The sequence below is a fragment of the Eurosta solidaginis genome, chromosome 5 (assembly GCF_040869045.1).
Source record: "Eurosta solidaginis isolate ZX-2024a chromosome 5, ASM4086904v1, whole genome shotgun sequence".
In the NCBI taxonomy this organism is placed as follows: domain Eukaryota; kingdom Metazoa; phylum Arthropoda; class Insecta; order Diptera; family Tephritidae; genus Eurosta; species Eurosta solidaginis.
Genome location: NC_090323.1, coordinates 54,159,910 through 54,182,289, shown reverse-complemented (window position 1 = coordinate 54,182,289; position 22,380 = coordinate 54,159,910). Strand labels below are relative to the sequence as shown.

The 22,380-nt window shown below is 36.7% G+C and overlaps 1 long non-coding RNA gene across 1 annotated transcript in view; it reads left to right on the top strand.

The window, feature by feature from the left end:
* The first annotated feature begins 706 nt into the window (after nt 1–706).
* Nucleotides 707–22,380, top strand: part of LOC137253680 (uncharacterized) — a 46,691-nt gene continuing 25,017 nt past the window's right edge. Inside the window, exon 1 of the long non-coding RNA XR_010953862.1 lies at nt 707–1,000. This is a non-coding gene — a long non-coding RNA (uncharacterized lncRNA). The remainder of the gene's footprint in view (nt 1,001–22,380) is intronic.

Below are 22,380 nucleotides of genomic sequence, written 5' to 3'. Positions count from 1 at the left end.
ATCTGGCGAGCAATAGTAGTATTATTGTGAAGAACTTTAATAAAGGCCATTTTGCATTATCGAATAGTGGTGTTATTTATTCAACAGTTCAGTGATTCGAACGTTAGTAGAATATTTTGAAGAAGGGGAATTATAGTAAATTCGTTACAATATGTATATAGAGCAATTTTATTTGAATTGCGGGAAAAAGTGAAAATTTTGCAAGAGTCGGAGGAAAAACGTTCCGTCCACGAAGTATTGCAATCAAATTAAATTCTGCTATTTAATAGTGAATAAACTGCTGGTGCCAAGTGATAGTTGTGATTTTAATTTTTTCTTTAATTCAGCTTTGATGAACCAAACGCAAAAGTGAGTTTAATTTCACAGTGCAGTGTTGTTGTTGTGGGCTGTTAATAAGAGAGATGTGCAAGTCATATAAATGTAAATTGAATAAATTTATTTTTGAAAAAACTTCTTTCACTTTTCTATTTCCCAAACACTGTTGTACAAATATTTGTGTGCGATAATCAACACTGAAGACCCTTGAGCCGTGTCAAATATTATTTACTGTCGGCGGTAAGAAATAATTGATGGACAAATGGGCTATTTGTACAAAAAAATTTGTATTTCATTTTTCCACAAAATCACTCGCGTACTTCACTTTAATTAGTTTTTAATTAAAAATTGTGCACACTGAATAAACACGTACCTTTCTACTTTCAGATGTGAAGTTATGTTGTTGTTTCTGCTGGTGGCAAATCCAATAATATATAAACTCTGGTAGTTCCAAATTTCTTCTCACCAAATAACTCCTCAAATACCAAGTACTATCGTAATAACTGATGTCCCTCAATATGGTCGCACGGATAATACATAAACTTTGGTTTGATAATATTTAAATACTGTTGGTTGGCCAAATTGTCGCTGGATTAAATTAAAATGGATTGAAGACCAATGTCTTGGCCAGGCCACAGCTCAGGAATGGCGCCGGTCAAGAAATAGTACGAAAAAAACAAGAAAAGTTTGTATTCGTATTTTAATTTAAATATATATATTTATTTGAAATAAAGATTAATTACAATAATTAATATACCTATTTGTAGGTTACATTTTTCATGATTCTTGAATCGCCGGTGGGATACGTCCTTTCATGTTGATGTGAAAAATCCAAGAAGCACAATAACAGAATTTGTTAAGCCCGCTTGCCAGTCGAAATGTTTATTTATTCCCGCGATATTTATTTGCATGGTTAACATAAACGGTTCGACTGGCTCTGTTAACAAATTTAAAAGAAATACGAGGGCGACCCCATATATTTTTGAGTTTGGGCTGTTGGCCTAAACAGGTCCATTGTTATACATTCAAAACACCATTCACTTTTCTCTTCAAACGATTTTGAGGACCTCATAAAGGCGAGCACAGATTTTCCAGAAACGCAGCTCGAGAAATGCGCCTCTTAGCGGTAGGCAGCTACAGATGAGGTGAGCCATCGTTTCTCCCCTTCTTCCTCTTAACCAATTCTGTAGCAACGGCATTAATTACATTTTCACACAGAAGCTTATTCTAATAACAATTCTCTTTAATGAAATAATAAATTTCCCTTTTCATACAGGGCCTTTTGCTTCATTAAAGGAACATCTGTCAGCAGCCCGGAAAAAATATTTCGTTTTTACAAAAAACTAGTTAAAATGGAAAGAAGCAGCTTCCTTCTTAACTATAAATATAATCAAAACAAAATGCACGCTCAACTACCATAAATGTTGCACCTATCCCAATATGTGCCTATTTTCGAAAAAGCCATATTCGGGCCTGTTCTGGATTTCGAGTCCGACCAATTTATTCGGAATCGAAATGGATTGGTGTTCTGAATATCGATTCCGACCAGACTTGGTCGATTTGAAAACTTTTGCCTCTGAGCAGTCGGAGTCGAAAGTAATTAGCCTATTAAGCAGAGATAATTACATTATTTTTCCCACAAATAAGTTTTATTAAATTATTCATTTTATTTGGAAGATTTATAAAAACTTTTTTCTGGACTATTTGTTTACTTAGTATAACAAATCTGAATTTGAAAATTCCTATCAAAAATGTTTCAAGCTAAACAAAGCGATTCTGGTCGAAATGAAACCGACGTGTTCTCAATTTGGATCGATAAATTTTTGCGATTTTTATACACAATTGCACGTCTTCTTGCCTCTGCATTTCCGAAAACCATTGGTGCTGGCATTTTGTTCAAACTTTTGCATAATTTTAATTTAGTTAAACCCAAAATAAATAAAAACAGCTGTTTCGTTTGATTATCGACTCGAAATGAAAAGATTTCGAAATCGACTTCGAAGCGATTTGTTTCAATCGGAATTGAGAACACCAAAAAGGAATCGACTCGCAATCAGCCTCGTTTTACTTTTCAAAACGAGTCGGAATTCAGAACAGGCCGGATTGTCTTTTGGAGCAAATGCAGGAAAAAAATTTTTGATTGTCATTTGTTACACTGACAATAAATTTCGAAGCACCAAGTAAAACTGACTTGATTTTTCACTCGATTTGTAATTCAATAAAGCAATAATGAGATAATTAAAAATGTATTTTATATGGAATGATGAGTTCAATTAGAGCTTTAATGTAGAAAACTTGACTAATTATTTTATCAAGCCTCTATATGAAATTGGCATAAGGTGCTTCTAATTTTTCCGCATGCTAATCTATAAGGCAGTTCTCAGCTATTTGTCTTACAAGTGCAAACATTTTTTTCTACTTAATATGTCAATGTGATGGGATATTTTAGGATACCATTTTGTCAGTGAATAATCACTCCTGCAACTGTACTGGTTAAGCATTTGAAAAGTAAATTACTTTCTCGGCAAATGCAGAAGTATGCGAGAGAAAAGTTTATCGAAATATTTACGGACATCTGCTCGTTAAGAAGTCGCAAAAACTTGCAGTTTTAATAAAAATATACCAAAGGTTCCACATTGCAATTGAAAGTTTCGGATATTTTTCATGGAAAACTTGGCTCCCAGGGTATTTATTTGCCGAGTCTTTTTTTTTGTCCCTTTTTATGCTTTGAAGTACAGTATGCCTTCCGCAAATAACACCAGATGGAGAACTATTCAAATTGCTACGATGTTACCAACAATCTTCCACATTAACAAATTAATGATATGCCATTCATAATTTTCCACCCGTTTTATGCCATTTATATTATGAGTTTCTTATTCTATTTATTTTGTGGTTATAATTAATTATATTGTAATTAAAGCAAAGTAGATCAGAGTTTATGTTTGATTATACTCAGTTGAGCAGAGCTCACAGAGTATATTAACTTTGATTGGATAACGGTTGGTTGTACAGGTATAAAGGAATCGAGATAGATATAGAATTCCATATTTCAAAATCATCAGTATCGAAAAAAAATTTGATTGAGCCATGTCCATCCGTCTGTCCGTTAACACGATAACTTGAGTAAATTTTGAGGTATCTTAACGAAATTTGGAATGTAGGTTCCTGGGCACTCATCTCAGATCGCTATTTAAAATGAACGATATCGGACTATAACCACGTCCACTTTTTCGATATCGAAAATTTCGAAAAATCGAAAAAGTGCGATAATTCATTACCAAAGAGGGATAAAGCGATGAAACTTGGTAGGTGGGTTGAACTTATGACGCAGAATAGAAAATAAGTAAAATTTTGGACAATGGGGGTAGCACCGCCCACTTTTAAAAAAAGGTAATTTAGAAGTTTTGCAAGCTGTAATTTGGCAGTCGTTGAAGATATCATGATGAAATTTGGCACGAATGTTACTTGTATTACTATATGTATGCTTAATAAAAATTAGCAAAATCGAAGTCCGAACACGCCCACTTAAAAAAAATTTTTTTTATAGTGAAATTTTTACAAAAAATTTAATATCTTTACAGTATATAAGTAAATATTGTCCACATTCAACTCCAGTAATGATATGGTGCAACAAAATAGAAAAACAAAAGAAAATTTCAAAATGAGCGTGGCTCCGCGCTTTTTCATTTGATTTGTCTAGGATACATTTAATGCCATAAGTCGAACAAATATTTACCAATTATTGTGAAATTTTGTAGGCTCTTAGATTCTAGGCCGGTAACCGTTTTTTGTGAAAAAGGGCCAAATCGGTTAAAGCCACGCCCAGTTTTTATACACAGTAGATCGTCTGTCCTTCCGCTCGGCCGTTAACACGATAACTTGAGCAAAATTATCTGAACACACTTTGTATTGGTATAGAAAATGGCCGAAATCCGACTATGACCACGCCCACTTTTTCGATATCGAAAATTACGAAAAATGAAAAAAATGCCATAATTCTATACCAAATACGAAAAAAGGGATGAAGCATGGTAATTGCATTGGTTTATTGACGCAAAATATAACTTTAGAAAAAAACTTTGTAAAATAGGTGTGACACCTACCATATTAAGTAGAAGAAAATGAAAAAGTTCTGCAGGGCGAAATCTAAAGCCCTTGGAATCCTGGCAGGAATACTGTTCGTGGTATTACATATATAAATAAATTAGCGATAACCGACAGATAATGTTCTGGGTCACCCTGGTCCACATTTTGTTCGAAATCTCGAAAACGCCTTCACATATACAACTACCACAACTCCCTTTTAAAATTCTTATTAATACCTTTAATTTGACACCCATATTGTACAAACACATTATAGAGTCACCCCTGGTCCACCTTTATGGCGATATATCGAAAAGGCGTCCACCTATAGAACTAAGGCCCACTCCCTTATAAAATACTCATTATCACCTTTCGTTTGATACTCATAATGCACAAATGCATTCTAGAGTCAACCCTGGTCCACCTTTATAACGATATCGCGAAAAGGCGCCCACCTATAGAACTAAGGCCCACTCCCTTTTAAAATACTCATTAACACCTTTCATTTGATACCCATATCGTACAAACAAATTCTAGAGTCACCCCTGGTCCACCTTTATATCGATATTTCGAAAAGACGTCCACCCATAGAACTAAGGCCCACTCGCTTTTAAAATACTCATTAACACCTTTCGTTTGATACCCATATTGTATAAACGCATTCTAGAGTCATCCCTGGTCCACCTTTATGGCGATATCTCGAAAAGGCGTCCACCTATAGAACTCAGGCCAACGCCGTTTTAAAAAACTCATTAACACCTTTCTTTTGATACCCATATCGTACAAACAAATTCTAGAGTCACCCCTGGACATGGTGATTTTTCCTTATTTTGTCTCCATAGCTCTTAACTGAGTATGAAATGTTTGGTTACACCCGAACTACTTGTTTTCTTATACATTGAAAGGCAGGTGCAGCTACATATAATGTGAAACAAGCAATACCTGGGAAAGTCTGTTATTTGTATCGATATTAAAAAACAAAAATCCCACAAACCCAAACCTAAAACTTTTTTAAAATATAATTCATTTTAACGCTGCTGTAATTTTTTCGTAGTCATATTATGGCCCCCTTATTTGATGCAAACATCCTTACACACATACATGTATGTATGTATATTGGTAATATGTTTGCATGTTTAATGAAAATTAATGATTTCTATTGCCACAATAATAATAGCTTAAATACAACAAAAAGGCGCACAGCAAGCACGTTGGCCAAGCAAAAGCAACAACTTGCATGCAGTGTTGCCAGAAATTTTTCAGAAAAAAGCTAGCTTGACAAAAATAAAAAGCCTAAATAAAAAATTTCAAGCCTCAGAAAAACAGCTAAAAGTTTAAGGCAACTTTCTATGCGTTTTATTAGGTTTCTTTCATAAAAGACAACAGAATAAAAAACTTAAATACATTTTTACTCCAATTTCATAAAAAATAAAAAAAATAATTAGCAGATGCTATCTGTGTTTTAATTTAAAAGGGATACATGATAAATAAAACTCCATTATAGTCTTTAAGTTTTCATAATATGTTTGAGGTAAATGGTTTTTTGTTTGTAAAATAAGAACGCCGATAAAGTTATTTTCAATAAGGACATCTACTTTTTGTACTTTTAAAGAACACATGAAGGATTTAAACTCTACATTCCACAATGTCTGAGAATATCTTTTTCAAGTTTTTGGTATGTGCTTTAGACCGAGTTTAAACGATATCTGGCAAATGAATTTTTGGAGGAAATATTTTCATGACACTTTGCGGACTGACCGAACCACTGCCGATGAATGAATCCGGGTTAAATAAAGTTTTGAAATAGGTTATTGTGAACAACAACAATAACATGAGTAAAGGAATTTCAAGTCAGAAGGTGTCTTATTATAAGTCCAAGCAATTTTATATGTACATTTAAATTTATAATAAGGTATTATAACAACTTAAGTACTCCTGATTTTGGGTTGGTTATATTTGTATTTATAAACCTTATATAAAAGGTCCTGATACAGCAAGTAGTTTCTTTAATAAGTGCTTATGTAAGTAAGCCCTATTGTTTTTGGCCCATAAGCTTTATAATAAAGTGTTTATATTCTACCTTATGGCTTATAATATTTCCTTACGTAAGGTTTACTTTATATGAGCTATAAGCCTTATACACACAACGGTATCTTTCAAACAAATATTATGGCTGTTGACATAAGTACAGAAAAACAAGGAGTTATCCAATTCGTGTGGATGCGATTTGCAACGGGTCGAGTCCGTCGTTTTACGCAGCATATATTTGTCATTGCATAGCTCTTTTGTTACATGTGGACTTAGAAACCCAGTATAATGTTTCTGAAATCAGAAATTCAATTTCGCTCGGAATCGGTTCCGAAACAGATGAAACAGTCATAGAATCGAGTGGCAAACATATGGAACGAAAGGGATATTAGGTTGATGTTAAAGTTACTACGCTCGATTTCTGCCTACCATAATGCCAACATTATCTGTTTTTTAGCCCCATAAATTTTTTGCAATCTAGCCCAAATTCATTCAATGTTCTTAAAATTTAATCTACATAAAACTGTATATGTACATTTTCTAAAACTTTGAAAAAAGCTAAAGAGAGTTAAAATATTTCCAAAAAAAGCTGAAAAAAAGCTTAAAGCTAAATTGCAAATTTTCAAGCTAAACGATGAGAAAAAAGATAAATCTAGCTTGAAAAAAGCTAAAATAGCAACAATGCTTGCATGATGTTTGCTGGTTACTACTACCACTACTCTATATGTTGTTGTTACTTTACTTATACTATTGCTTGTGTGTTTAATGCTGCTTTTGTTTGATGTACTGTCATTTGCATAAGAATTTTGCGAGCAACGCAAACAAAAAACGATAGATATAAAAAACTTAAACTTAAATATATAAACTTAAATTATAATCTTTTTTTTTTGTTCTTTTTTTTTTTTGTCATCAATTGAGTTGGTTTTTTACTTGCTTGTTTCTTTTGGCGACCTTGAATTTTTCACCAAACACCGGCTGCTTAGCACTCAATTTCACAGCTGCTCAATTGCTCATCGTCGATTCGGTAGCACACCTTTGTTTGCATGATTAGTGATGTTTGGCTTTGGCTCTTCTAATGCTGTTACATTTGAGATATCTTCGTTTAGTTCTTACTATTTGTGTTGTTTTAAGTTTTTTGTGCACTATTACTGTACAAAATTCGTGCTTTAGCCATTGGCGTTAATTTACTATACATTAACTTGTTGCTTTAACTGATATGTTTACTTTAGCCTTTTTATTTTGCATCTTGTTGGGCTTCAGCTGTGTTGTCATATTTATTCACTTTTTTTAGCTTAAAAATTCAATGCTCATACAATCGTATGCGCTTAGATTCTCATTTGTGTTCACTGCATTTTCTCAATACAGTAGCTTAATTTGACATGGTTTTGTCGTTCTGCAAAAGGCGTTATTAAAATTTCATAATACTGACATTTGAAACTGAAATGAAATTATGATTATAAATTTAGTTATGTTGTTGCAAGGATTGAGTCATACACGAAGGTTACGGTATGCACTTAACTCAAATTAAATTACTCGCGTACCTCACTTATAGCGCATTAAAATCAAGCTGATTGATTACACCTCAGCTTGCGCAGCTTTTATAATCCCAGTTGCCTCGTCCACCTTTTTCTCCTAATGTCTAGATTTTTCATGAACAGCTTTCTCGGGTAGTTGCTTATTAATTTCTCATTTCTGTATCTCATATTCATTATTCTTCAAGTTATATGCGTGTATGTGTGTGAATGATAACTTCTACTGTGCTCTTGAGCACCCTCATTGTTCCCTTTTTATGGAAATGTTTGCTGTCTATGTATATGTTACTGTTTTCTCTTTATTCTTCGCTCTTAGCTGCTCTTTGTATATGTGTGATTGCTTGCTTTGCTGCTTTTATTGTACAGCATTTATTTACTAGCGGTGATGTTATGTATTGTAATAGCTAATATTTGCCACAATATTATTAAGGCGTTACTACCAACAACTCATGAATTTGGATATGTAAACAAACAGGAAAATGTCTAGAACAATAGTGTTTTCAAATTAAGTTCAGCTCGCGCAAGGGTTAAAGTTTAACTACAATAGAAGTAACTTAACCAATATATAATGAAGGACTAAGTCACAACCGATATCGACAAGTATCACCCCATAAAGGAGAGAAATGAAATTCTGATCAAACAGTTTCTGTTGAGTACCCGGAAACCTGGGTATCCCAACAGACATCTTACTGAAGAGGTTCCGCCTCCTAGGAACTTGAGAACTCACCTCCGTAAGCATTATTAAGCTAAGCTCTTGGGTTTTATCCCCCACATTATAAGCATTCAAGTAAATATATCCTACTTGGTACACATGTGTTAGTATTCGTATATCAGTTAGTTAGCAGGTAGGTTTTCTAAGGGTTATTAGACACAAAATCTGTTAATGTCGTTTTTAAAAACCCAAGTACATTTCAAGCAAGAGTATATTTTAAGACAGGTAGTGTTGTCTTTGTAGAACTAGGGAACCTTTTTGACTAGGTAAGCTTGAATTTTTAATTGATCTAAGTATAAATAATAGTTCATGCGTCTTGTTCCTTCATAATATCTGCAAGGTTCGCCGGATACTGTTCAGTTTATAAACCGTCATTTACCTAAAAATATAATATGAATAAAAGGGCGCGAGAGTTTGAGTGTACAAATGATCCAGATATGTTCTGTTTCATCTGCGGTCAATTTATCTTTAAAAGGATGGGACGTGTGTTTTCAAATCCTTTGAAAGTTACATAATATAACTATTTTGGAATTGAGCCTAAAAACAATGAAAAACCATGAACACCGAAAACTGCGTGCCGAGTATGTCGAGTCGAATTGATTTTTTCGGAAACCGGAACAAAAAGGTGCGTTGCAAAAAATGGGAGCTTGCTCCCTTTTAGTGCATAGCTGACTAATTTCTGAAACTATCTGCTGGTCTATTCAAACAGTTTGGTGAACCATATGATTCAAGGGAGTGGCGACTGTTCATAGACGGCAATAAATTAAGTTTAAAGGCGGTATTATTGCATTTTGGCAGCCAAAAGCCATCTATCCCGATCGCGTGTGCGGTAAATACGAAGGAAACGTATGAGATAATGCAAAAATTGCTCAAATTAATCAAATACAAAGAACATGATTGGAAAATATGTGCCGATCTTAAAGTCGTGGGAATGCTATGTAGTCTACAAAGTGGATACACAAAATACTGTTGCTTTCTATGCCGACCTCGTCAAGACCACTATATCGAGCTTCAAGTTGGGGTGGATAACATAAAATACTCACCACTTATAAGGAAAAAATAAATCCAACTCCCCTCCATATCAAGCTAGGCCTTATCAAAAACTTTGCCAATGCTTTGGACAAACAAGGCGAAGCTTTTCATCATTTGAGGACAATCTTTCCATAGATTTCAGAAGCAAAAATATAGGAAGGGATTTTTGTGGGACCAGAAATAAGGAAAATTATGACCAATAACCATTTCAAAGAACTATTGTCACCAGTGGAGGCAGCAGCGTGGGACTCTTTTGAAAAGATCGTTACTTCTTTTTTAGGCAAACACAAAAGTCCTAACTACGAGATGACAGTGAACGACTTAATCAAAAACTATGCGGAAATGGGTAAATAAAAAAACATATTTAAGACCGTTTTCTCAGTTAACTTTAGAACCTATCTGCCTGATAAACAAAAAAATTGTATGAAAATTTTTAAATTTACATGAGAATATGTAGCCCTAAATCTGAATTCATCGTCCAGTTCCGAACAAACAAGAACGAGAAAAATGTAAACAAAAAATTTGTTCTGAATTGAAATATAAATCCAAAGAAAATTATATACTAATGTGTCACTTATGTATTTATCTAAATACTTTTTTATTTTCTTTCAGGAGTAAATATATGTGTCTTTAAAAATTAATTTTCTACACCCCCATTTAAATTTTTTCCCGCAAACTCTTGGCGACGAAAGTGACGAACATGGCGAAAGGTTTCACCAGCAAATGAAAATGATTGAAACTCGGGTATCAAAGATTCTGGGTTGTCGCTATGATGGGTGACTACTTTTGGTTTCTCATAAGAGAAAGCGATCGTTATCTAAATAAGCGTCAAAACAAGACACATAACTTTTTCAATTATAAAATAAGATCGTAGAATTAAGACAGAATCATATGTACATATGCTATTGTGACGAATACTAGCAACACTAAGGGATACTGTCATCTCTAAGCCGATACTAAGCAGTGACTCGTATGCACATCAACAAATCAATCATTATGGCTACCCATACGAGCAGCGGAAAAAAAACGCACAAGAACATGCATATATTTTATTTGAGATGCTCACAAAAGAAGGCAATAATTTTTGCAAGTATCATTCACATATACACGCGCATATGAGAAGTTATAAACGCAGTTATAGCTGGTAATTTATAGCTGATACTCTCTAGTAAATTCTAGAATAGAAAATCCTAGAAATATGCAACGAGGATATCAGACAGTATAAAAGGCAGCAACAGTAGAGGTACGACAATCAGTTTTTATTAAGCACGCTATATGTCGAGCAACACAAGTGTTGTTTTGAAAGTACTTGAATAAAGTCCATTTTGCATTATCGAATATTGGAGTTATTTATTCAACAGTTTAGTGATTCGAACGTTAGCTGAAGGTTGCAAATAAGCGGAATTGCAGTAAATTCGTCACACTATTATTTGTAGGTTACTTAAGTTTTACTATATGGATATATTTAGTTGAATGCTTATAACTTTTGTATTAGTTTGTCGATTTTGTTGAAGGAAAAAAAAAGAAACAGAGCTTAGAGAAAAAAAAATTGCAAAAAAATAAAAAGTTTTAGAGATGCTTCCTTGCAATGTACAATTTTTTTTATATTTTTACAAAAAAAATTGAAAAAGTTCGTAATGATTGTTCCTTATCTTTGAATTTGCAGGGCCTATCAAAAAGTGTTGGATGCGCGGTTTATAGAAAATATTATTACCTTTTAAAAGCTTTAAACCATTTTAGAATTGCTCAATACGTTCTTGAGATATATATGATTAAGTGGAGCCAATTTTTTTTTTTTTTTTTTGAAATAACGGTAATTCGTAAATATCTCAAAAACGTTACCATAGAATTAAAAATAACCTTGATTTTCGGAATAAGGGGTGGTTTTGCTTAGGAATTTCATAATGGCATCTCTGGTGCAGAAAAAAAGTTGGAATTTGTGATCCAGTGATATTATCATAAATAGTTCTGTGCCAATTCCCATGCCAAAAAATGTATGCGCTATAATCATACAATATGTACACCAACACATTCAAAGAAAACAATCGAATGTATGAGCCTCATACTTGGCCACATTTTAGCCAACAAATGCAAGTCAACAAAAACTGACTTAAAAACGGTATCAGCTCCTGATGATCGTGCAGCACTTATAACAGTTAAAGGTCATTGCGAGGCATATATAAATATTACAAAAGCAACAATATATGTACAACTTTAATACAAAACAAGCATTGGAGATAAGATAGCAACAACAAGGAGCAGCTTAAGTATTTGAGTATAATCAACTGATGCGAATGAATGCGAAGGAATTGTGGCAGGAATGCGAGGGAGTAAGTAGTGACAAAGTAAACCGAAAGGAAGTGGAATAGCCCAAAGCTTAGCAATACTTCAACTGCGCTGAAAGAAGTTGTATCAACAAAAATATTTCTCATAACAGCAGAAGTAGAGCGAATTGAGTGTTAGTTAGTATGAATTGACCTGAAAGAAGCTTGGAGTACAGTGTCTCCAAATCACTACATTTCTTAAATTTTTTCGCAAATTAAGACAAAGGTTATACCCTCTCGATAATAGTTTGGGCAATTTTCATTGAAGTTTCCACTCCCCCATAAGTTTACCATAATGTGTAGAGAATAGCTACTCTAAAGCAAATAAGAAACACGAAATAGAATAAATACTTGGCATAATTTACCACCGAGGAGATTGAGGCCGAGCTAATCTTCCAATTTGCGTCGTGCTCCTCTTTAATTTTTTCTACAAATTGGTCTTACCGGAGCTAGGGGGTGGCGGGATGGGATAGCCTAGAAGGTCCAATATGGTCATATAACATTTTTTTCGAGATGGTCAGGATTATACCTTAATGGTGCTTGTTACCGGAACATTTCGGATATATATCCGGCAAAGTATCAACAATATTAAAAATATTCCCCAAAAACTTCGGGAAGTGTTTGATCGCTGCAACAAAAACAAAATATTCTAGAGGCTTGAGCTATACGCGACGAGAAACTACGCGAAACAGCTTTTCCAAGCCTTGCTCCCGGGATTTTCGATATGTTGGTCGTATTCTACTATCACAACACTGTGTTTGTAATTTTAAACTGTCCCTTGTTGACAGAACTCTTTGACAAAGCGGCAGCGCATATATTGACCCAAATTCAGAGGTCTGATTAACTGATAGACCAAATTGTATGACAGACCAAACTAGACAGCCTTGCGTGCCTTTCAGTCTTACACAATTACTTCTAAGCTAGGGATGAATGCAATGGAGTCCTAAATGCCTGGGAGCCAAAAACAAATTTTTGTTAGGATGTATTCCCGGGTATAAATAGCATGAAAGTAATAAACGGGTGCAGCGTGCTATGGCAGCATTCTATTTTACAGATCCCCGCTGAGAACTCAAAAAGGCACGCACTAGGGGAAACCATAAAAGAACCACTAGGAGAAACAATTCAGACAACCCCAGATTGAATGCCCATGGCAAAGACAGGCCAAACTGCTTATAGTCCCAGCAACGAGAGAGTCAGCCAAACTCAATAATATAAGCAGGAGAACCTATGAAATCTCACTTGGTACTATACGGAGCAGTGTAGTCGACGACATCATTTTAGGGCCGTTTTCACCGTTTTCCAGTTAGGTTGGAATTTACCTGGAAGATAGGAATCTACCAGATAACTGCGTTCGACATTTTCGTCTTCAATCTCCGGTAAAATCGATAATTGTTAATATTTAGTAGAACAAATCGCAAAAATCTATTGTGAACATACGAAAACAAGCCAAACAGGTGACTATTGTATATAATTTTTGCTTGGCCTTAATTAAGTCGTAAAGCTTTAGTTACCATGGAAACAAAAATTTCTATAACTTAAAACACAACACTTAACAAGTGACTAACTGAAGATGATGAAAACGGCCCAAAGTAAAGTTAAACCTATCCGACGCACAAATCTTTCGATTTTAGGAGCTGGAGGATGAAGCGCGGTTCACATTCCCTGCAAATGCGTCGCCTCGGCAAGGCAAATTACTCTCTCATTTAATCCCTTCGTACTATGTAGTAAAAAGCCTGAAAAGGTACTTAAATGTATTAAAAACCTCCACAAACAGTAATGGGCTAAACGGCCAAGCACAATTGATTTAAACAAAGTTCGCAATGCACCGAGGCCTTATAATAACGAGGCGGAGCCGTGCGCATCTTGTGCAACAAATATGATAGTCTCATATCAAATATCAACAGAAATCATCTGTTCTATCAATCAAACATCTATAAATTACATGCGCTTGCTCTGCCATTTTGCAAATGCTAGCAATTGCCGGTAATGCAGTGTTAGTTCTAATCAAATATTCACAATAGTGCCATAGTACAAATAGATTTATTTGTGTGCTCACAATCATTTATTTTTAACAAGTTATTTTAATAAAATATAGTTAACAAAAGCACTACGACCAAAATTGCCCAAATCTCGCTAATAGCCCGTATCTCCATCTTTACAACCAAAACTTTATTTATAGATTTGGATTCCAAATAAGACCGAAAAAAGGGCCTGCTCATAAAAATAGCAATTAGAAATAATATATAAGATAATAAAATACAGAGTATTGTTGACTTGAGCCAAACAGTTTTCTTTTTCTGTTGACACGACCATAAAAGTTTGTGCTCTTGACAAAGAACTCCGTTGAATTAACGACAATGCGACCAATTTCACTCAATAGCTGTTAATTCAAAAATAAGAAATTATGTTTGTTGATTTTACTAGCTTTATTCCTTTTGGCGTAATATTGACCATTCATGAAACCCAACTTAGCCTTTTACCAAATTTTTTCATATTCTAAACGGGTGCACCTCATAATCCCGACTTTCAAAATCATGGCAGTTCAAAATCCCGATAGGATACAATTAATATATACGGAAATCCTGACATAACGAAATCTCGACAATTTTCAGAAATCCCGACAGGATTCAATTCATACATACCGAAATCTCGACATAATGAAATCCCGACAACATAATACCCCGATTAGGCAAAATCCCAACAAACACACAACCTAAAAATATTTACTAAAATTTCGTAACCGGTGTTGGATCGGCTAAGATTATTTTTTTGAAAAGAAAACATAAAGCCGCCTACGCAGAAAGGTGATCTGCGCAAAACACTGTTGATCGCGTAGTAAGTGTTGGATCGGGTAAGTGTTGTTATGCAGAGATGTTTAAAATAATAGAAAAATATTGAAGATATCTTTTTTTGACATCATGTGAGATTTCCCAATTTAAATGTTGTCGGGATTTGTGTTGGGATTTAGTGGCGCGATTTCGTTGTGGCAGGATTATGAATGGTCAGGATTTGGTTCTGTCGGCACTTTCAATGGTCGGGATTAGGTCGTGTTGGGATTATGAACTGTCGGGACTACATGTTTCGGGATTTTGTATATCGGGATTGTGTAGTTCACACATTCTCAACAATAACTGTCTCTACCACTCACTGTACGATTTCTTTCGTTGATATTTCATAAATAAATATGTGTGCCATGTAAAACAGAGCCTTTAACATTTTTCACATTTTTTTTTTCTTTTTTTTTATTATTTATTCTTCACAATCCCAAAGGGCTTGAAGCGTTTTTACAGTTCGATCTAGTTGTGCATTTTTGATTCGAATTTGTGGCATTACAACTCCCACTGATGATCATTCATTTATTTTATTTCGAATGAATTTTCTTTGAGGCAATTTGTTGAAAAATTTTAATCCGCAGAAATAGTATTTTTCCTTTGTTCAAAATTTTATATCTACTTTTTTTATGTGAACATTTACGAAGGGGCGTTAATCGATTGCTGTTGCACCATTTGAAAATCAGTGCAATCACATCAAGGTATTTAGCTTTGTTCAACTCGCATACACAAATTATCAATAATGGCACTCCAGTTCAATACTTTCTATACAAATTTATATTTACAAACTACAAAACCTACTTAAAAATAGAAATCTATTGCTGATTTGCTGCCATTGATTGAGCGATTGTATTTGTTGCACTCAAGTCGTTTGCTATATGCTTTGATCTGTATTGTTGCATGCCACAAGTGTTGAGGGTGGCACGTTGCGCTAAATAAAGTAAAATAAATATCTGAAATATTATGTAAATACAAAGAGAGGTAAAAGTGCATAGATACATTTAGTTGGTTTCAAATATATCTCTGATCAAAAATGCATTCAAATATTTACCTGCCTGTATGCCTCATTCCCTCCAACCATCTTTAAGTATGTAGCACCGCATCATTTGAGTTAGTCACTGGGGTCAGTAACTCATTGAAGCAGCTTGTGCTGAGTGTGGTATTCGATTATTGCAGGTCATATTGCGCACCAGCTTTAAAGCGTCCACTGGGCAGTGGCATTGCTGGCTGCTGGAGTAGCCATCTAATAGTGCGCAAACAAAAAAGTGCTGCCAACCCATTGCACTCGAATTGCATTATATTGAGTCAGTTACTCAAGCATTCAGTCAGTCAGTCATTGTGGTGAGCTGTTTCACTGCCGATCATCAGCTAAAGTTCAAAGTGCTTTTTTGAGAAGAGCTGATCAAATTTTGTTTCGCCGTTGGCGTCTGAGTTTGCCTATTTGACCAACACTGACACTAAGACTTTGTCTGCCACGCCTCCATCTTTATGTTTGCCTTCACTTTTCTTTGGCGCTTTGTAGCCCCATATATTTTTCCCCATTTTATTCTCGACTCCGATTTTCATTAGTTCTCTTTTGTGTTTTGTGGTCAAGGTTGCCCAGCTGTGGCTGAAGGTTGGTTGGTGGCAGCTTCAACTTAGCATATCAGCAGCATATTTGCATTGTTGTATTTGGTTTAGTGTTGTATTTACCTTTGACCGCCCGCTAAAAAGTGATGCGCTGGTGTTTATTAACCATAACTGTGTTTTATGGAATTTAACATTTTTGATTCGGGGCGTCAAATTGTAATATAAATCAATTGTATTTAATTGCTAATTATGTGTTGAGTCAAGTTTTCGTGAACTTGTGTCTAAAAGTTCTTATGAAAGGAAAATAGCAAGGATGCTTTTTAGAGTATGATTTAGTGCTTAGTTTGTCTTGCAAATAATTTCCTTAGTAAATTATGAATATGGATTTTAAGGTCGTGTATTCCATTTATTAGCGTATGCGTTTGCCTTTGCTTAGTAGACAGCCACACTTAGGTCGGTCGACCCATTTGGTTTGGAGATAAACCTACTTCGGAATTGTGGGTTTTTCAGTATCGGGTATCTTTGACTGACCTAGTTTCCTAAAATTCAAATACCAAAACTGGAACTGAACAAACCTCAAAATATAAGGGTCGATTTTGACCTTTCTGTGCAAAAATAATTCCCCCTCCCCTTGGTTTCACAAGATGAATAAATGTGAAATCTCAATCAAAAATCTCGCCTGAAGATGAAAACACGCTTCTCTGAGCTCTAGTGAAACCTGGTCAGCCTGACCAAGCTGTTGTGCATGATCATTTAAGTTGTGCCGCTCGTAAGCGACGTTTGGCTAGGAGGCGCAGCTCCACCAGACAGAATGCCTACAAGCTGCCAATAAATTAACACTGCTAGAAGCTCTGGAAAGCTGTGCTCGAATGTTGAGGCACCCTTACTCTGCCATTGCGATGCTAAAGCTGAGTAGTTGGCTTATTTTAAGGACATCCTAAGCGGGGATAGACTGGACTGCGTTTTGGTCTGCAGAGAAAGTGAGAACCATACAGCAGGCTATTCTGGAAGAGGCGATGAGACATCTAAACGAAACATTAGGATGATCCTTTTAATCAATAAACTAACGTTGCTCTCACTTTTACAGTTCATGATGGCTGATTAGGTAGCAGTCAGAAGGTAAAACAGAGGAAGTCTTTCCTGCTTAGGTAAAAATTAAACCAAAAACTCAAACAAAAGCTCAAAAACTCAAACAATGACGCAGAGTGGTCTACCTTCGGGCATTATTCCGATTAGCCAGCACCTGAAACTTCCCGCATTCACACTGTTCCGCCTCACGTTGGTTCCTTCCAAATATGTAGGTATCTCTGTTATTTCCTCGCGACCGTACGCAACACGGCTCTATAGGCAGCGTCCTTTCTTTGGAGGTATAGCGACATTACTCATCTTAGCAGTGGCTTATGTGAGCTCACTGCAAACCTATAGTTTCAGCGGCGGTGGTACATAATGAGAGAAACATTTCATCGTATGTCTTTTCTACTTTTTCATAGAAGGAGTCTTTATCGTTTTTGTCCTTATCGTCTACCGGTGCGTAACATATAAACGAGATACTGAAAAACTTTGTGTGTAATCTCGCTGCAATGAAAATTTCGGGTTTTTAAAATTTGTTTGGTAGACTCTTTAATTTTTTGGTTAACCATTTATTTTACAAACTTAATATGCAAAATCGTTACAAGTTCATTTAGTAGCTCAAAAAATTCTTAGTGCTGGCTGTAGTTCATGATACTTTTTCTTATTTTTCGTAGTGCTGGTAGTTAGTTCGATACTTCTCCACTTATGGTGTGTTCTCATGCCGGATTGATAAGTTGCCCGCCCCAATGCTGTACTCAGCATGATAAGCCGGTAACAATTGGACCTGCATGTGTAGCTAGAGGTGAATGAGAAAGAATAAGCATGTGCGTGAGTGTTACGTTAACTGAGGAGAGTCATTGTTGAAGGGAATCGGCAATCGGCAGATTTTAGAGACCGATCGTTAATATGTACCATTCTGTGTGCTAACAGTGACTACACATACTAAATTGTATGACCCAGGATGAGTTTCTAGAGCTCGACCCAGCTGCCATTGATTTGGTGGTAAGCGGTGATCTTTCACAACAACCAGCTCATTTATACACAGGTTGTGCTCCTAAAGACGCCATTTCGGACGTGATTGTACATGCGAGAGCCAATCCGAAGACCATCTATTCCAAAAATGCTGAACCATATGCTGGAGCTCAAAGTATTGCGTAGACAGCGTCTTGTTATTTGGAGCCACCTCAGGGACTGACAGTAGAGCGTCGCCGATCAAAAAATGTTCGGGCGTTAAAACAAATAAATCATCCGGATCCGACGTGAGTTGGCACAGAGGCCGTGATTTAGACACGCTTCGACGCGTACTAATACCGTTGATAGCTGTTCGTATTTAAGTTTTGCTGCGCCTATTGTGCGCTTCAAATGATGTTTGACGGACTTCAGATTCGATTCCCATGGTCCTCCGAAATTAGGTGAATGGGGTGGATTAAAATTCCACTGAATATTTTAGGCTGCTAGCTTGGTAACAATGTCACGCTCAACATTCTCAATAAATTGTCTACAATTCATCTTCAATAGGGTGTCTGATCCGACAAAATTCGTACCACAGTCGCTATACAAGTCGAGGCGAAGGCCACGACGACCTACAAACCACTGAAGTGCCCATAGGAAATGTTCGGTTGTCGTGCCTGTGACCTCTTTTAAATGCACCAGACATAAAGTCAGACATATGAACAGCGCGATGTATCCTTTATAAACTGTAGTACCCCGATACCTTGATGCTTTTAGCTCTATGGCTCCTGTGTAATCTACCCTTGTTGCTAGAAAGACGCGTTGTGGCGGATTGACTCCTTATATCGGCAAATCTCCCATTAATTGCGTGGCTGTTTGAAGCTTATTACGGAAGCATCGTATGCATCGTCGTAACTGATTTCGGACCATTTTACGAGCGTTATGGATCCAAAATCTTTGTCGGATATTGCCAAGAGTTAATTGTGCACCACCATGCAACGTATTATTATGGGCATTGTTAATTACCAAGGTTGTAAAATGAGGATTGTTTGGCAAAATGAGAGGATGCCGTTGACCATACGGCAATGCTGCTTGTTTGAGACGACTACGTATTCTCAGATCCATCTTATCGTCGACAAATGGGGTTAAACTAACTAGGGCATGGCCAGCCTGAATTCGAAGAATATCCATTCCAAACGCTTCATGTTGCACACACCGTACAATCCTAAATAAACTCGCTTGAAATTCCATTGCAGTAAGTGATCCAGCTCTGCGATTTTGAATATTTTCTGAGCGCATATTGTGAATTGCTCTCAATATCCATGCAGTAATACGTACGAGTTTCGAAAATGAAGAGAAATGTTGTATGAATGATTGTTGCGATACTGTCGAATTCACATTTACATTGCAGGGTTTCTCCTCCATGGCTATGGCGTCAATATGGAGTTTGCTGATCGTGGGGTTAGACCATGTGGAATTGCTTTGTCAGAGCCACGAAGGGCTGTTCCACCAAAGATTAAATGACTTGAGCTGCAGTGGGGTTAATCCTCGAGTCGCACAATCTGCTGGGTTATCAAATATACTCAGGTGATTCCACTGACTTGTTGCAGAGAACGACCGTAGCGTCCGTCCAATAGTAGATTGGCACAATTCCGCATAGAGAGCTTACCGTCTCCTGTGCCCAACTCGCTAGGTTTGTGGCCAAGACTGCACCACATAGTTCCACTCGTGGTATGGTAATCGGACTGAAGAACTATCGCTGAAGGCATGTAGCTCAACTGATCGTATATCAAAAAAAAAAAAAATAAATGTAAGGCGCGATAACCTCCGAAGAGAACTAAGGCCGAGCTTTTCTTCCAATTTGCGCCGTGCTCCTCTTGATTTTTCCCTACAAATTGGCCGGACGAGACCTACATGTTTTATGCCGACTCCGAACGGCATCTGCAAGGCAGAAGAGTTTTCACTGAGAGCTTTTCATGGCAGAAATACAATCGGAGCGCTTGCCAGACACTGCCGAGGGGCGACCCCGCTTAAAAAAATTTTCTTCTAATTGAAAAATCTTATTTCTAAAATTTTGATGTTGCTTTGCCCGGGAGTTGAACCCAGGGCATACGGTGTGATAGGCGGAGCACGCTACCATCACACCACGGTGATCGTATATATTGCCAGGAATATTCCACCCATCGTGGTATTGTGATCGGCTTAACTAATGGCAATTCTGTAAGCAATTTCAGCCATATCATTTTTAGTGACGAAGGTGGCTCTTCGTCCCACTCTAAAGATGACATATGACCTTCTTGGCTTTTAACTCTTTTAGTCCAAATTTCTTTTAAGATGATTTTCGCAGCTACCGTGACTGGAGTTAGAAATTCGAGAGGGTGGAATAATCGGGCGATGGTGGACAAAACAGACCATTTTGTTGCTGTAACGTCAGTGGAAAAGTTGATTTAAAATATAAATGAATCCATAGCAGGGTGCCAATAAAGGCCAAGAATTTTAACAGTTTCGTTCTCGCTGAGTTGAAGAATACGAATATAAGACTGATGCTCACGTGGGATGGAATCCAAGAGCTCTGGTGTATTGCTTGACCATTTTCTAAGTTCCATTCCAGCTGACCTTAAGCTTAAGCTGACCTTCATGGAGTCTGCTAAGGATGTCGTCCACATAGATGTCATGCAGTAAAACCTTTTCGTAGAACACAAAATTATCCTTTTCATCGTATGCTAACTGGTGGATAACTCGAATCGCAGTTTATGGTACGGAAGCAGTCCCAAAAGTTACAGTGGTAAGGCAATATTCTTGAATATTTCCTTCTGTATAGCCCCACAGGATGCGTTGATACTGAGTGTCATCCTTGTGTACGGTTATTCAGCGATACCTTTTTTGCACGTCTGCAATAAAGACGTAAGTGTGTAGGCGCCACTTCAAAATTACTGAAGGCAGATCGTTTTGTAACGACGGCCCGGTTCATAAAAGGTCATTAGGTGAACGGCCATTGGAGGGTTTTGCCGAAGCATCGTAAACGATTCGAACCTTAGTCGTAAGGCTTTCGTTCTTCACCACTGCATGATGGGGCAGAACACATGATGTTACCGTGGGCTTATTTGCCGCATTAATTTTACAATGTTGATCCTCGCTTGTGGTTACTAGAGTAATTTGATTGAGACGGAAATAATTCTCTATTCCATCCGTGTACTTATAGCGCAAATCAGGATCTTGATGAAGTTTTCGCTCGAGTTTATAAAACCTATTCAGCGCGATCTGCTTGGATTCTCCCAACGTAATATTTGGGTCATATAACGACTTTAATGGCAGTCGGACCAGATATTTACCGTCAGCTTGCCTAGTATGGGTGGTACGAAAAAATTCTTCACACCATTTTTGTTGCTCTGATAATATGAGTTCCGCTGGTCCCTGCTCACTTTCATAAAATTTGCGTATGACTGTTCCAAGTAAGATGTTGCTACGGTGACAGCGGACTGTGACCCTAGTCGATGGAGTGGATGCGATGCGACCTGAAAGGATACAGCCCAAGTGCGTATGCTGGCTATCGGTTGATCCATATCACCGATACGAGTCTCCGGTAGCAAAATTTGTGATATCATGTCAGCTCTAATGATCAGATCAATATTTTTGGCTGATAGTACATAGGGTCGGCTAATCGGAGCCCCTGTAAATTAGTTAACGACGGCGGTACGATTGGCTGACTTGGCAGCTGCGTTGTGAGTTGTTTTAGGACATACGTATTCAATATAAGAGCGGCGAAGTGCTCGTCGTGGCAGGATTGAAGTATGCAACTAACCCCATCCTTTGAATAACTGGATGTGTTGGAACCTACTGCACATATGTCTGCTAAGATAGGACTACGTTGGAGCCTTAATCGCTGAACGGCAGTTTCCGAGATGAGAGTCCCTTCCGACCCTTGATCG